The sequence below is a fragment of the Protopterus annectens genome, chromosome 8.part0, assembly GCF_019279795.1.
Source record: "Protopterus annectens isolate FY-2018-M chromosome 8.part0, PAN1.0, whole genome shotgun sequence".
Classification (NCBI taxonomy): domain Eukaryota; kingdom Metazoa; phylum Chordata; order Ceratodontiformes; family Protopteridae; genus Protopterus; species Protopterus annectens.
In genome coordinates this window covers 136,945,700-136,964,244 of record NC_056741.1, presented here as the reverse complement: position 1 = coordinate 136,964,244, position 18,545 = coordinate 136,945,700, and the positions used below count along the sequence as shown (strand labels likewise).

The 18,545-nt window shown below is 44.9% G+C and overlaps 1 protein-coding gene across 1 annotated transcript in view; it reads right to left on the bottom strand.

The window, feature by feature from the left end:
* The window catches only part of LOC122808675 (killer cell lectin-like receptor subfamily G member 1), a 629,706-nt gene that overhangs the window by 381,078 nt on the left and 230,083 nt on the right, over positions 1-18,545 (bottom strand). The window lies entirely within an intron of this gene.

Sequence of the window (18,545 nt, the reverse complement as noted above, 5' to 3'; positions counted from 1 at the left end):
GGTCGCAGCCATGGGATCCTGGGTATGCAGAAATGGGGCTCGGTGTTGTTTGGCAGATAATCCGTTGTCCCGTCCCATGGGAGGGATGTGGGTGTAGCACATGACTTACTCCCCACTAATAATGCAAAGCATCCACCGGATAATGCTAAATGCAGGTGTGAAATGTGTACAGCCCATACCAGTGTCCAGTAGGCAATCCCCATGGATGGACAAGCGTACGACCAAGATGGCACCCATAACTGCAAACCTGGTGGAATTACACAGCTGCAGTAAGGCATAACACAGGAAATACAGATAGGGACTACAGTAGACACTCCCCATACAAAGTCAGAATGCCGTGCGAATACCGGCGTACACAGCACCCAATCTGCCAGCAAGAAAATGGGGATCACTCACATCCATATCGCGGAACATATGGGCGACCTGTGGAACACATATTAATGGCACACCAACAACTTCAACTAGGATGGTCGTAGGATGGTTAAAGTATGGCGTTCCCACTTATAAAGAACATCCTTCAGTGAATTAATAGGATTAATGTCAATTGACCATGGAATACACCTAATCAACATCAAAGAACCGCTGTCACCTTATGGCACACAATCCAAAACACACATAGGTAGATGAAACAGTCAACGTAGACATTGTCCAGGACAGGTCACAAATGGTATACAAAGGTTCCTTCATAGACATGTAAGCGCTTTCACCCATAGGCTCCGTCAGACTTACACATAACATAAAAGCATCCAGGCTTTAAATATCCCCCCTACACTTTCATTGGTCAATTTCTCAGCAAACAATGAACATTTAACCACAGCATATAAAGCACAGACGCAATGTTAACTACACACACGTATATTAACATCTCCAAAATCATCCTATTAACACATGTATTATATGATATTGTATGATGCCTAATACTCATCAATCAAAGATCTAACAATATATATAGAAGATATGTATATCATATCAATGTAATACAGTGGTAAACAACTGAAAGAGTGGACTAATGTGTGTTAGCTGCATATCTGTACCTAAACTAAATTCCTGTTACAGGGGTTAAGCTACCTGCTTCTCAAAAAAACAACTTGCTGTTTTCCCACTTTTCTGAGAGTTAAAAAAGTTCAGTTACAGGCTTGCTGTTCCTGAACTGTTTGAAAGTTTCTGTGAGGCCATGTTTGCTTGGGCTGAAGGAGGGTCTCTGTGTTGATCAGTGGCAGTGAATAACATTGAGCAGCTTCCCTGCCCCCCGTAGAGGTGGTTACTGACTTGAAACTGTAGTTTTATTGTCCGTTTTGGGTCTATTCCTGCTTCTTTCCAGCCCCTGCTATCAAGCACGCTTTAACGTGCTTTAGCGCTGAGTTGCCACTAGAGCAGCATCGGGCAGCGCTGGTTAAACAAGGTTAAACTCTTTCTGGCTCCAGAAAGTCTGTTCATCAAGGTTTCCCTTAGAACTGCTCTGTTAGGAACCTAAACAGTCTACACCTTCACTAAAAAGTGCAGCACTTGTTCCAAATAGCTTTTTCTTCTCAAAAAGCTCAGCACTTGTCTTATAAGCATATCCCTTGTCTTATAAGCATTCTCTTTGCAGGTCAAGCACCCCTATATTATACAAATCTCTCACTAGCAAAACCCCCCAGGAGTGCCCACTTCCCTGCTAAGCCCACTACTTTTCTGTCTCATACCAACTCATAATTCTTTCTAGCATGTCGAAGGGTCAGATGCTGGCGTCCTCCCCTGGCCAGTTGGTGAATCTGGGAATTCTGAGACAATGTTACAATTGCCTCATGTACACGGACAACCCTCTCCTCCTCCCACGTAACACTAACACTTGTGAGAGATGCAGCTATTTAGCCAGACTGGAGGCTGAGCTCTCTCAACTCAGGACTGGCAAGACCAGGCAGGAGGAGAAGGCAACTACACACACCACAATACCAGTCTCACATAACTCAACCACACCACTGAATCAAACACATAAACACACTAAGACATACTCGGAGGCTCTGAGTAAATATTTACCTAAACAGCAGTGGCCTCCAAAGCAGACACCCAAGCAACTGCAAACTCAATACACCACACAAACAACACATAAACAACAAAATCAGTGTGCAAAGCAGTCACTGCCCTTAAGGCCAAATACAACACCGAACATAATTGTCATAGGTGACTCCATAGTCAGACACACTGACGTCCCGCTCACCACACTGAGTAAGGAGAAGGTCACAGTAAGCTGCCTGTTGGGCGCTAGAATCCGCCACATAACGCAAGCACTCAGGTCTCTCAACAGCAGGTACACGTACGACTCAGTCATTGCCCACGCTGGTGTCAACGACCTGAGACGTACCTCCTTGGACTACATGAAAAGAGACATTGAGGAGCTCTCTGATTATGTAGCCCAGGCAGGTATGACCCTGACCTTGAGCAGTATCCTACCTTCACCTAGAATGATGCCACAATACAGTGATAAGATGATCAGCTTTAATAAATGGCTTAAATTCTGGTGTCATTCAAAGGGGATCCAATGTCTGTCTGCCTGGGATGACATGCTGGACAAGCCACGCTGCTTCACAAGGGATGGCTTGCACCTGTCACCCCTAGGCATCCGGATATTGGCAAAGGCTCTTGCCACCCCCATAGTGCCTTTTTTAGGCAAGGCTCAAATTCTAAACCTACCACCCTAGAACACAAAAAAGGAAATAAACTAAGGGTAATGCTGCTCAATGCCAGAAGTCTCAATCTCAAGTTGCATGCACTCAAGGCCCTTCTCAGTATGGAGAACATCAATGTCTGTGCTGTGACAGAAACCTGGTTCAAGTCTCCTGAGAGCACCCCAGCACTATCAGGTTTCACCTCATATCATGCGTTCCGGCCACAAAATCTGGACAACACCAAGAAAGGAGGGGGGGTGTCCATATTCATAAAGGACACCCACACCTCAAGGTTGGTGGCAACGCACGATGCATCGGAGACCATCCAGGTGCAATTAACCATAGGCAAGACTGCTCTGCAATTTGTAGCATGTTACAGGCCACCCTCTCAAACTCAGGAACCTCACATGGCCTTCCTGAAAACATTGGAGGGGATAAATGTATCTCCAAACACCATCATACTAGGTGACTTCAACTACCCTAATATAGATTGGGAACACTACTCAAGCCCAAACACTCTAGCCCAAAGGTTCCTGGAGTTCATAAACTCAAATGCCATGGAACAACTAGTCACCTTCCCCACAAGAGGAGAAAACATACTTGATCTCATCATCACGAACATGGGATCACAATGTTCAACACCGGAAGTATACCCCTCACTGGTGAGATCAGATCATAAACTAATCTCGCTGGAGGTCCTCATCCCGCCCCCACCTGAAATAAAAAAGAACACAGTGAAAAACCTCCCGAAAGCCGATGTCACACCTCTAAAAACTAGTGTGGTCTCCTTTAAGGCCCCTGAGCCAGTGGTAAACATTACTCAAACCGCTGAATCACTTACAAATGCCTTCTACTAGCACCTACAGGACTGCATGGATCAGGCAATCCCAAACAAAACTAAGACCCAGCCATAAACAAGCTCTACAACAAAAGGAGGAAGCTACTACGAGATAGAGCAAACTCCTTGAAAGGTAAGACACCTTTGATCATTATAAGTAAAAACCTAAGAGCTCTCACAAAATCATCCAAGGCAGATTTTGAGAGAAAAATCACCAAGGACTCAAAAGACAATCATAAGGCCTTCTGTAGCTATGTTAGAAACCTAGGAGGAAACTCCCAGATATGCTCAGAATTAGTTCAAAATGATGTGAAGATTACTGAACCTACACACATTGCCAACATACTGGCTGACAGGTTCAGTGCAAACTTCTCCCCCCCTCCCCCCCCAAAAGGAGAGATATCCATACCAGAGGATTGTAGCCCCCCAAACATCTCCAACACCCAGGTGAGAACTGCTCTCTCCAGGACAAAAAACACAGCATCCATGGGACCGGATGGTGTCCCCGGCTGTGTGCTCCATGAACGCAATGAGGAATTAAACCCGCAGTTAGGACAGCTGTCTAATCTTAGCCTCACCACAGGATACATACCCAAGGAGTGGCGCACGGCGACTGTGGTCCCACTTCACAAGGGCGGTGCCTCCACCGACCCTGGAAATTACCATCCCATTAGCTTGTCAAGCCTTATCTGCAAAGCCATGGAGAGGATCATAATGGAACTCATAAATAAAGACAAAGGGAACTTGCAGACTGTGGATCCAACCCAGTTTTGCTTTGTCAAAGGCAGATCATGCCTTTTAAACTTGGTTGACTTTTTCGAGACAGTCACCAAGGCCATTGATGAGGGAAAGGCAGTCCATACAGCCTACCTCGACCTGGCAAAGGCCTTCAACACAATACCCCACTCAGGTATCATCGAAGAACACATCAGCCTGAATGTAAACCCATACATCACAAGATGGGTTGCAAACTGGCTAAGTGACAGAACCCACAGGGTCAGAGTTGCTGGAGCCATGTCAGACTCAAAGCCTGTCACAAGTGGTGTCCCACAGGGCTCAGTCCTGGGTCCACTCTTGTTCGGCATCTACTTTTCTGAAGTACAAGCAAACACAGGAGGGTTATGGCTGACAATGTTTGCAGATGACTGCAAACTGGGCGCCATAGTCGAAAACACATCTGACACAGATATCCTTCAGAAGGGCCTCACAGAAATGGAAAACTGGTGCCAGAGCCATGGCCTAAAGTTAAACGCCAAGAAGTGCATAGTCATACCCTTCGGGAAAAACAAGGTTACCCCTAGCTACCATATAGGTGGCAATCCACTGAGCACAGAAGAAGTCATCAGGGATCTGGGGACCCAGGTTGACAGTAGCCTTTCGTTTGACACTCATGTTGCTAAAGTAGTTAGGAAAACCTTCTACATTGCCCACCTGATCATGAAGGGATTCACATCTAGATCAAGGGAGGTCATCGTCCCCCTGTACTCATCACTCATTAGACCTATGATTGAGTACAATGCCCCATTCGGAATGTATCTGACCCGACACCTGCAGCAGCTGGAAAGGCCCCAAAAGTTCCTCACCAAAAGGATAAAGGGTCTCAAAACTATGTCTTATGCTGCCCGACTGAAAGAACTCCAGCTCTAGTCAGTCTCATACCGCTTGCTCAGAGGTGACCTGTGCCTGACATATAAGGCCATGTCAAACCCAGAGTAGATGAATATGCTTCACCTCAAAAACTCTAGATACCTCAGAACCACAAGGGCGGGAGACTTAAACCTTAACACGGTTATTAATAGAACGTGCTGGAGGGACAGATTCATCACCCAGAGACTCCCTATGCTGTGGAACAAAATCCCGGTACATGTGAGGCAGAGCACCTCGCTGGCCTTGTTCAAGAGTAATCTTGACCAATGGATGGGAGATCGCAGATATAGCCCAGGGATTACTTCAGTGTCACTGCTTGACAGAGGCACAGCAAAATAATAGACATAGTTTTATTCAAACTAAAGGGGTGGCGAAAGCCACATAACTATGGGCTAGGCTTATAAATGCCCTTGGGCAGATAGCCTAGTATGAACCTATGAACCTATGAACCTAAAAGAGGCTTCATCAGTGTTTCATCAGTCAGCCCTGGTGTGTGGTCAACCCTCCACCTATTAATCCATCTAAATCCGCATTCTAAAGCATAGTTGATGAGGTCCCCCCTCTGGTATTATAACCTAGCCTTCGTAAAACACTGAATGTAAATGTATGCCTTGTGATGTGCTCATAGCCGGCCGTAGGCATACGCCAATCCTGCGGCTGCCTAGGGCGCCACACCAGTAGGGCCACCTGTCTAGTAGGTATGTCATGTAGGTACACCAGGATGGGGGCACCATGTGTTGTGGTGGTGGGCACCACGGAGCCCTATAGGCTAGGGCAGCGGTCGATCTAAGGCCGCTGCCGTAGGAGGGGTAGTACGGTCTGCAGGTATGTGCAGAAGTGAACATGAAACAGCGGTCCACAAGGATTACCCATAGTGGCGACACCTGCACAGATGGCTATAGCGGGACACACACACGACCATGCATACAGCACAGTTAGACATACACACACCATAAATAGGCAATTATACACAAGGTTTATGGCGTGTACGGGTACAGTGTCAGCACAGCAAGGATAGCTGTCTGTCACGATATCCAGCAGATGTCTCTAGGGTGTTCTGGAATATGGACGTTGCATGGACAATGAGTGGATATGCATCGTACCACAGTTCTATGTGTCAGCCGTGAAAATATGCGACACATGGGACAGACAGCTGTCCATACAAGAGCAGCGCTATGGGCACAACATAGGTATGTAGATATACAACGACAGAGACACAGACGGACACATGTGGCAAGGCCGTGAGTGTAACATACACAGCACCACCCCACCACACCATAGCAGGGTGCACGTGGAGAACACGCTATGGAGGTCGCCAACCACAGCAGGCACACAGGCAGTCCTCGAGCTGCGTCTCACCATCCACAAACACAGGGATGGTGGCAGGATACGAGTGTTCTGCGGAAACTCTAAAGCCATACCCTATGAACCCATGTGGCTGGGAGCATAGACACACACACACATCTGGCAGGCATGGTGATTGACCACACCCCCACATACCCAACCGCACAACAGTATGACACAGGTATGGAACGCGCTACGTGGACCACCAAACACAGCACCATCAGAGGCACATGTCCAGGTGAGAGACAACATCCGTAAAGGAATAGCCGCCGATAGCCAAGGTACGTGTTGCCAAGCGTCTAAAATAACTACACTCTACTAGGGAAGCTGTGAACACACACACACACGGGGAAGGGTCGGGTATCGAACCTACGCCTACCTACATGAACTCACTACAGCATGATGCATTTACAGAACGCGCTACCGAGATTACTGAGCACAGCGCTGTCAGAGGCATACTTCTAGGTGGGTGACATCATCCGTAAGGGAATAGCTGACAATAGCCAAGGTATGTGTTGCGAAGCGTCTAAAAGCACATTCATCTGCAGAGGCAGCTGGAAACACACACACTCACACCTCACACACACACGGGGAAGGACCGGGAGTCGAACCTACGCCTACCTAGATGAACTCACTACAGCATGATGCATTTACAGAACGCGCTACCGAGATTACTGGGCACAGCGCTGTCAGAGGCATACTTCTAGGCGGGTGACATCATCCGTAAGGGAATAGCTGACAATAGCCAAGGTATGTGTTGCGAAGCGTCTAAAAGCATATTCATCTGCAGAGGCAGCTGGAAACACACACACACACACCTCACACACACACGGGGAAGGGCCAGGAGCCGAACCTACGCCTACCTAGATGAACTCACTACAGCATGATGCATTTACAGAACGCGCTACTGAGATTACTGGGCACAGCGCTGTCAGAGGCATACTTCTAGGCGGGTGACATCATCCGTAAGGGAATAGCTGACAATAGCCAAGGTATGTGTTGCAAAGCGTCTAAAAGCATATTCATCTGCAGAGGCAGCTGGAAACACACACACACACACCTCACACACACACATGGGGAAGGGCCGAGAGTCGAACCTATGCCTACCTACATGAACTCACTACAGCATGATGCATTTACAGAACGCGCTACCGAGATTACTGAGCACAGTGCTGTCAGAGGCATACTTCTAGGCGGGTGACATCAACCGTAAGGGAATAGCTGACAATAGCCAAGGTATGTGTTGCAAAGCGTCTAAAAGCATATTCATCTGCAGAGGCAGCCGGAAACACACACACACACACACAGGGAAGGGCCGGGAGTTGAACCTACGCCTACCTACATGAACTCACTACAGCATGATACATTTACAGAACGCGCTACCGAGATTACTGAGCACAGTGCTGTCAGAGGCATACTTCTAGGCGGGTGACATCATCCGTAAGGGAATAGCTGACAATAGCCAAGGTATGTGTTGCGAAGCGTCTAAAAGCATATTCATCTGCAGAGGCAGCCGGAAACACACACACACACACACACACACACACACACACACACACACACACACACACACACACACACACACACACACACTGGGAAGGGCGGGGAGTCAAACGTACGCCTACATAAATCAGTTACTGCAGCCAAGTAAACCTATCACACCCAACCCACAAGGCTCTGACATAAACAATCCCAACCAAATTGCTAATGACTTTAAGTCCTTTTTCACCGAAACAATTCAAACTCTAGCCAGTCAACTCTCTAGTAAAAACACAACTATATCTAACTGCAACTTAAACCCACCTCCTCCATTTCTGTTCCAACCTGTCCCAACAACTTACATTCTCTCCCTTATCAAAAAACTCAAACCATGTACTCCCTCTGCTGACCTACTACCTGGAGAATACTTGCAATTAGCAGCCAAATCCATAGCCTACCCAATTTCCATACTGATCAACAGAACCATCACTGAGGGATATGTCCCTAAACTTTGGAAAGTCTCCCATATTATCCCACTTCATAAGGGTGGAAATTCTACTGAAATCTCAAACTACCGCCCTATAGCCCTACTCTCTCCCTTATCTAAGATTATGGAAATATGTATACACAAGCAACTGCTTGACCATCTTCTCCAAAATAACTTGCTCTCTAATACCCAACATGGTTTTAGACCTTCCCACAGTACCACCACTGCCCTCCTCTCCTTTACAGACACAATCAACAAAAATCGTAACCATAACACCCTTTCCTCTGCACTTTTCTTAGACCTGTCCAAGGCTTTTGACATGGTCAACCACCAAATACTCATACACATACTTCAATCTTTGTCACTTGAAATCCAACCTATTAACTGGTTCAAATCCTACTTGAATAACAGACATCAAGCAGTACTCTGGAACTCCACTCTATCTTCCCAGCTACCTGTTAACATTGGTGTCCCCCAAGGGTCCATACTGGGTCCCCTCCTGTTTTCTTTATTTATCAATGACCTCCACCAAGTAGTTCCCCAAGCTACATGCATACAATACGCAGACGACTCTACACTCATTTGCTCAGCCACATCTGTATCAGATCTTCACTCCCTTACACAACACATATTTAATTCTGTAGAAGAATGGTTTTCACAATGCTGTCTCCTACTTAACATAAAAAAAACTAAACTACTTCTCTTTACACTTTCCAGTAAATCTTCCCATATAGACTTTACTATAACATCTAAAAATGGCACACCTATATCACAAGATCCTACTACCAAACTACTAGGCATTACCATTGACAACAACCTTAACTTCGATACCCATATATGCAACACTTTGAAAACTATTAATAAAAAATAGGCTCTCTTTACAGAATCAAACCTTTCCTCACACCAGAATCTAGAATAACTATTGCCCACTCCCACCTTATCTCTCCCCTTCTCTATGCCTCACCCATATTTACTAACTTGTCAAAAAAGAATTTTTTGAAATTAGAAAACTCCTACCACAACATAGCCAGATTTGCTACAGGTAACCCTTTCAGAACCCACCACTGTACTAATCTAAAGCAACTAGGCTGGCTTGAATTTCAGCAGCAACTAAAAATTAATCAATTAGCCATAGCCCATCAAATTCTTTATCAACCTGACAAAACACCTATACTGTCTACTCTTATTTACTCCTACCATAACCTAAAGTCCCGTAGATCCGCACACAAACTTCTTGCAAATATTGACAAAGCAAACAACAAGGCTGGAGATTCCCTTTTTTCTAACACTGTTGGAAAACACTGGAACCTGCTTCCCTCTGAGCTTTCTACTATTCCCTCAAAATCTCTCTTTAAAAAGAGACTTAAGCTCTACCTCAAATCACAATGGCTGTGCCCCTGTACTAATCCTGACTAACTCTAGCTCTTGACACCTGACTAAAAGCTATACCTTAAAACCCAAAATCTACTTCTCATTTACATCCACTGACCTATTTCTCCTTCCTACTATCTTTATATATTATGTTCCTCTTAATTTCCTTTATCCTCTATTACTGTACATTTTGCTAGTATTCTCTCAGAATGTCACTTGTAACAATATTTTTATCACAATATTTTTACCATTTATGTTATAATTACTGCATTTTTACACTTTATAACTATGTCTCCAGTTATAATGCTTTCTTTTACTCTGTTATTTTCATGTATTTCTTTAATGTAAATTCATTTTAAACTTTGGAGCTTATCTCCCCGGCCCTCTACTGAAAATGGACATATATCCAGCTAGACTAGCCCGGTCAACAAATGTAAAATAAATAAATAAATAAATAAAATGTTGGTGGCTACTACCTATGTGGTACTGTGGGGATAATAAGTTCCGTAAAGGTGGATGACTATGCTTAGTTTGGCTTATAGCTTTACAGCATGGGTTTGACAACAGGCATCTGTCTGTATGATACCCTTGTGGAGAATGTGTGTGTCATCTGGAGAATGCATTATAGGCCACAGTATGCATTACCAGACATGGACGGACATATCCCTGCTGTGATTGCTTGTACTTAAGAGAGCTATATGCCAAACAGGAGTGGTCTCAGTAATGGGTGCAGGTGAATACCACTCGTTACTGGCATAGTATAGTACCTGAACGATCCAAATGTTGCTGTGTGTCCTACATCTGTGTGTCAGTTGTCAAGACATCATCTAACGATTGGTTATGGTCAGGCTGTTGAAGTTATGTATACTACCAAAATGCAAAACAATGACAGATAGTAACAGTATCACCCACAGCACACTGTCAGACCATGTCATACACACATGTGTAGTCATGTTCCTAAATGTGTGTAGTACAATGCATACTGGCCACCAATAGAAACTATGGAGTGTTAACACTGTGTAATACAGGGCATGTCACCCTGGCCATGTGTCCACTATGAACGTACATGCAGACAGTGCACCTCCACTATGTTCACAAATGTACACCTGCAAATCTGAGCTACACACATCCCACACATACTGTCCACTCTCTAAGACACGCTGCCAGTACTACACACATCAGCCAAGTGGCACGTGGGTGGACAATACACTATTGGAACTAACCCTGGTGTAAACAATACTACAATGACAATCATAGTTTTAATGCCTCATACCTGCTCAGCTACACCTTCAAGCATATCATTACACTCTACTGCTGACAACATGCTAACATTGCTATACTGCTATAAAGTCACCCTGTGCATCAGCACCATGGTAGCCTGTTCCTGCATCGATGTTACAGATGACAGGAGGTGGCACAGATTTCATCATATGCACAGGGTGTGTTGTTGGTTTGCCAGAGGCCTACAGTGAGCCATCCAATCGACATGTATGTGTGTGTGTGTGTGTGTGTGTGTGTGTGTGTGTGTGTGTGTGTGTGTGTGTGTGTGTGTGTGTGTGTGTGTGTGTGTGTGAGGGACAAGAGCACTGCTATGGGCCAATGTTGATGTAATGTGTGCGGGTATGTGTTAGCCCTAGGCGTGTGGTTTATGTGTGTGTGTGTCTGCATGCACACAGTTCCACCATGTGGCCGCCATATACGGGTATTTCTGGGACAGCCATAGACTGTACCTGCCCGGCTTTACAGATCACCGTCTCTGGCCATGGATATGGTACCTGTGCCTGGCAGGGGTGCTACTGACACTATCAGGTACTAAGCCAGACAGGGTACGATCCCCAGAGGTAGACGGATGTACACTGGACCCAGGTCCCTGCTGGGACTGTCCAGAGCCACGTGCACGTGGTCTTCTAGGATGTTCTATGGACAGCCCACCCCCAACATTGCTGGGGCTGGTACTGACACTAAGGGAGCGGCAGTGACTTGATGGACATCTGCGGCGGCTGCCAGCTGCTGATATTGCTGGCATACGTCCATGTCGATGACTCAACCGTCCCGCACTGTCCTGACACATGGACATGACATTGCGGAGGACATCTAATCTCTCTCCCCAACGTCTATCAGTGACCTTGGTGTAATTACGGATGGCACCTGCTAGGTCATGGGTACTGTCAATGATGGCGGTGTTATGTGCCCCCTGTGCCCTTAGTTCCTGTCTGGTGTACCATTCCATACGTGCCTGTGCCTCCATGACAGCCTGGAGCATGCGTGAGGTTGTAAGACCTGTGGCACATCTGCCAGTGGCATGATGAGCAGCAGTGCTCCGACGAGAACCCCTGGACATTTGCCTATGTGGTACCCTTCCAGACATCTGGGTATGGCTGCTGTGTCGGGATGCATGTGCCATGGATACCACACTGTCCTGGCCAATGCCAACTGTATGCTGTCCCTCAGCTAAGGGCATTGGTGATGGATGTATTGGCAGTATGACTGTGTTCATGGATGGGGTGGACACTTGTGTACTGTTGATCGGTGGCCCAGTGACAGACCCTGGTAAACATGCCTGTGCCTCAACACACCTATCATCAGTATCACTATTTTGCTCAGTGACATCAGTTTCCCTGCTGCAGTGAACCAGCCCAAAGTCAGTACCTGTGAGAGGAAGATAGGAAACACTCTTTACGGCCTGTACATGATGTCGGCACACATGCACACATGCACACATGCACACATGCACACATAAACACATGCACACATGAACACATGCACACATGCACACATGCACACATGAACACATGCACACAGTAACACATCCACACATGAACACAGGAACACATGCACACATGCACACATGAACACATGAACACATGCACACATGCACACATGCACACATGAACACATGAACACATGCACACATGCAAACATGCACACATGAACACATGCACACATGCACATATGAACACATGAACACATGCACACATGGACACATGAACACATGCACACATGCACACAAATGCACTCCTCACTAAAACAGACACACACACAGACACACACACACACACCACCAGCAATCCAGAACATATTCAATAGCGTGTGATGGTGAGGTACAGTATCACAAGGCAAACAGTTATATCACACGTGTCAGCATGCAGGACGTGTGTTTCCCAACAGCATGCAGTGCAGGTGTTGACAGCCCTTGCCAATAACACTATATATGTCTTTGATGCATGTGTGTTGTTGTTCAGTGATTGGCCTCACCCTGGAACACACTATGTACATGGACACAACATTGCTGTCCAAGTATTAAAAGCTCTGCAATGTTCTGTGCACCATCTCTCACAGGTATACATACCATGGCTGGATGTGTATCTGTGTGTCACATAGATATCCATTTCTGATTAGAGCATCTGTGTCTTTAGCAGATAATTGTGGACACAGGTTTAGCACATGCATGCTATGTATATACACAGGATGAGTGGTGTATGTATACCTGATGGAATACCATTGCTCAACATAGCCATTGTACAGTGGTTATGGTGAGTGTAGGACATATTGTGGACATGCCAGTGCCAGACATGACATGGCATGCTACAACACAACTGCAACATTAAACATCACACAGACACAGTGTGTGTCATGTGACCTACACACTGAATAGTAATACAAGACATATATGTGTCACTTTGTAGAAATGGTGATTGCTATGCATATTGTGTATAGGTGCCTATGTTTGCACACACACAACATTGAGGTGCATAGCAGGCAATGCTATGTGTAGTACTGTGGTCACTGTAAATGGATGGGGTGTACTGCCATGAGCCATCATCATGCAGCATCATGTGGTCACTCAAGGCTACTAATGTGTGCCAGACCGGCACATACCATGCTGTACCCAAACTGCAGTACCATGGCTACATTCATCATTTCACAGCCAGTTGTTACATGAGTTTGGAAGGTGCACAATAGGGGGCATTGCCTAACATGAATGTGTTATGTGTTGAAGAGTGTCGCACAGCCACATGTGAGGCATCTATCCCTCAGGTATATTATGTGTGCTGTGTGGATGACGTTTGGGATACTGTAGTGTGACCTTACTGCGGGTGTCTAAATATGCCATGTGTAGCATGTTAACATGTACTGCATATGACAATGTAGTGCATGCTGTGTGCATGTGTATCAACTCTGCCTATCCAATGTCCACTTCAATGTTGCCACAATTTCATTATGCGTAGGTGTGTTACGTGTACATGGCCTACACCTCACCTATGACATGCACATTTAATTAGCAATATTAAAGGTAGAACACACTCACCAGCATGGGTCTGCTGCCTTGCTGTCACACCAGAGGGACCTACAAGGATATGAGACAATTTGTCAGTGGCAACAACTGTGGCATTGCTACTGTGTGTTTGCAATTTTACAGTAGTACAATGGTTGACAGTCACAGGCCTACAGATTCTATTCCTAATTATTAGTATTGCACAACACTAGGCACCACATCGTCTAACTCCACAGTACACATCTCACATAAGCATGCTCTACCAATAGAGGTAACAGTAGTCTACAGCTATGCCATGTTACCTGCATGCTCCATGTCAACTTTCTGGGTGGCTCCGACCTCCATGATGACACATGCTACTTGTTGTGGTTCTTGTTGGCCAGGAACCACCTGGCTCAGGAGCAGCTCCTCCACTCTTGTGATGGGGGATGGATGGCTACCCCCCCACCTGTGACAAGCTGTTGTCTGCGGATATCAGACACACGCTGCCGGACATGTCTAATTAAATCACTGCAGTGATGGTGTACCTGCTCATATGTCTGGTTATGCATGCCTATGTCATTTACCCTATGGACAAGATCTTGCCACAGCACAGTCCGCTCATGCTGGTCCTGGCTGGTTCTGGAGAACAGCAGGGCATAGTGCTGCATCAGGCTGGCTGTGATCAGTTCTTCCTCCGCTGTGCTATAGGCTGGATTATGATGGTGGGACACAACCCTGGAAGACAATGAAACAATATGTGTGAGCAAGTCATGTGGTAAACGTAACATTCTAAAGTGCAGATATCAATTAACTGCCATATATAGCAACCTATTGGCTGTCAGAAGATACACACTTTCAATACCACATATCAGTTCTCAACCCACAACTGCCTGACAGTGCCTGGCACACTCTATATATCAAACCATGTTTTGCACAGTAACAAAGTTAAAACAGTATGTAAGACTATACAACAGTACATGGCACATTGTATGTGACACAATGCACCACCTAGCCACAGGAGGTATATATCATGCTAATGCATCATGAAATATGTAATCCATTGCAAAGATTGTAAAGTCCAGTGATAGTATTACCAGTATACCACACTAGTCATTGATGGCAGACCCCTGCCTAACATATGTGCACATTTGTGAATATAGGTGGCATACTGCTGACTAGACTATACATGTTGCTAGATACGCAGTTATATCCTGTAACACACATATGACCGAGGCCATGGTACAGACATACACACACATCAGTCATACATACCAGACACATAGGTATGGCAACCCAGGTGACCTTTACCTGTGTACCTTACAGTACTGTGTGTCAGTAGTTATGAGACCTTATGCCTGAGGTATGTAATCTGTGAGGACTACAGGGAACACACGAAACGGTGGTTCCAATAAATGTGGACGTACACCATACTGTGCTGTTTAAGCATACAGCTTCAGGTAGTACTACAGTTCATACAGGGGTTGGATTCACCAGCAGTAACACTCAATAAGCATACATGTACTGCTTTAGCCTACAATGGGCACCCCAATCGACAACAAGGGACTATGTCAGACTGTATGGCATACTGCTTTATCAGCCTAGCAATTGTATACACATCTTTTGCTGGGATCACAGCTAGGACACATAATACCATGACAGAAACAGTTTCCCACTAAGCTATCACAATATACCGAACTCTGACACATTCACCAACACATTCACCATCACACTCAGTCAACCTCACATAGCAATTATTGCAACAAGTACATGTGGGTGTGTATCACTTCATAGGTAGGTAAGAGGCTATTGGCCCTAGGGCCTATAGAAGCCTAGCCATATGCTACCCTGGCCTTTGACACACATGTCATTACATTTCCCGTGGCCCTGTCAAGCAGAGACACAGAGGTGATTGCCTGGGTGTATTCACTATCTCCCATACAATCTTCAGGATTATTTATGACGACTGCTAATTAGGAGCTTTGTTTGCTATGGATAGTTGGTTTGTTCCTGAGTATGGGATGTCTCTGAGATAGGAATCTATCCCTCCAGCATGTGCTGTTTATTGTGGTCAAACGGTTTGGGTCCCTAGAGCGTGTAGCCCGTAGAGATTGTGATCTGTTTACGTGGAGCATGTCCAACAGCTCTGGGTTTGACATAGCTTAGTATGTTAGGCAGAGGTCACCTCTGGGTAGGCGGTATGCGACACAGTCTAGTTGTGGGTTTGTGAGATGGTCTGCATAGGGCATCTGTTTGAGGCTGGTATTACTCTTTGTGAGGCATGTCTGTGTCGTTTCCAGTTGCTGTAGATGTCTTGTGAGGTACATACCACATGGGGCATTGTACTCTATAATGGGCTTTATGTGTGATGATTAAAGGGGAACACTGACGTATATTTCCCTGGATGACACACCTTTTGTGATGAGGTGTGCCATGTAGACAGATTACATGACTAGTGTGGCACTGTGATTATCAAAGGGGAGACTACTGTCCACCTGTGTCCCATGGTCTCTTATCACACTTTTGGTGTTAAGTAGACTACCACCTATGTGGTAGTTCATGAGTACAGAGTTTTTGCCAGAAGGGATGCCAATACAGTTTTAACATTGAGCTTGAGTCCATGGCTTTGTCACCAGGCATCTGTCGCAGTAAATGTGACCCTCTCTCTCTCTGTGTATATGTGTGTATATATATATATATATATATATATATATATATACACACACACACACACACACACACACACACACACACACACACACACACACACACACACACACACACATAAATATAAACATCCATTGGTGTACGTGGGAATATCAATTATGGGAAGGTTGCGAGGTATACTGTTATGTAATAATATTGCACAGTGTTGTGCGGAATGCATTGAAGGTGTTCGTAGCCCATGTAGCTTTAGCAGGCTTCACTTGCTGCAACACTGCAAACCTGACAAATCATTCCCACAGCGTTTAACCACCACATGTCATATACCAGCACTGTATGCTGTCTTGTTTGCCACACACTACAACCTACATAGAAATATGCACATAACAACCTTCACCAACATATATATGTCCACCCTTCACAAACAGTTGCAGTATGTCCCTTGCTCTATGCACATGTACAGATGCTAATATATCTGACACAGACAGATCTCCCCGTATGTGTGTGCCATACACACACAAGGTCCACACTAGTAGTTTTATGGTATATGACATCAGCAGGCCTTGTGGAGAACAGGAGTTTGGAGTGCCAAAATTGCAGAACCATTGTGGTTTGAAAGTCAGTGGGGGATTCACAATTGATTTTATGGAGATGTACATACACCACACACAAACACACCAAGAGGGCTAGAGTGAGATTAGAACCCCTACCTACATAGTCTTACACACTACAGATCAGAGTACTTAATGCACATGCCATGGCTCATGTCTACTTTATAAATAACTGCAGATGAACTGCTTGTAGAGGACATAAACAAGCCCTGTGCTGAACAGTGTGTGAGGCCTACAGAGTGACATTGCATTCTACTGTCATCTGCATCTAGTAGCCTAGCAGTCAAATGACTGTTTTTTTATCTTAGCTATGTGACAACTGTAGCCATTTTGGGCATGTGTGTCTGTTTGCATTAGGAGGGGCAAGCCTGTGCCAAAAAAATTTGCCCTGTCACTGCTTGAGTACACAACATTATACATTACACAAATGCCAGAAAGGTAAACAAACCAATAAATCCAAAAAGACGTCTTGCACCAGTTGCAGGCAAATGTTTTATTCAGAACAGCAGTGAAAGCTTGTAAGCACTTTCATTACAAGTTTAAAACAATACAGGAACTTTATCAGACAAGCTAAAAAGAGCTAAAACTGCATTTAAATAAAGCAAGGCATATTACATCATTTTCTCTTTGCAAACTTAAAGGGAAATCATGCTCATAACTAAAGGCTATGGTCCTGGATACCAAATGTAAAAATGTTACATGTTGTTACACAGTACAAACTTAAATTACTGGTATAATGTTTAAAAACATATAATAAAGGCATATTAAAACATATTAAGCATTTCAAAAATATATGAATACAGTTCTACTAGTGCTTCAAAGGGCCATATTATGCCTCATTGTTGATGCTAGGGGTTCTATTACCAATCATTGGCAAAATTTCTGGATTTGGAAATTAAGGGTATTTTAAAATGTGAACCCCTACTTTGTATCAACTCTTGGAACTTTTTGAAGAAAATCAATTCAGTACAGTTTAACAAACATTACACATTTATCACAGAGGATGTTAGGGACCTTTACACTGTTATCCCACATGATGTGGGGACACAATGGTTTTGTGAATACTTGACAAAGGGATACGTCAGGACAGAACCAACACATTTGAACAGTTATTGGACATAATTTTGAAAAATAACTTTATTTTATTTGACAAGAACTATTATGTCCAAAATAAGGGTGTGGCTATGGGTTTAGCATGTAG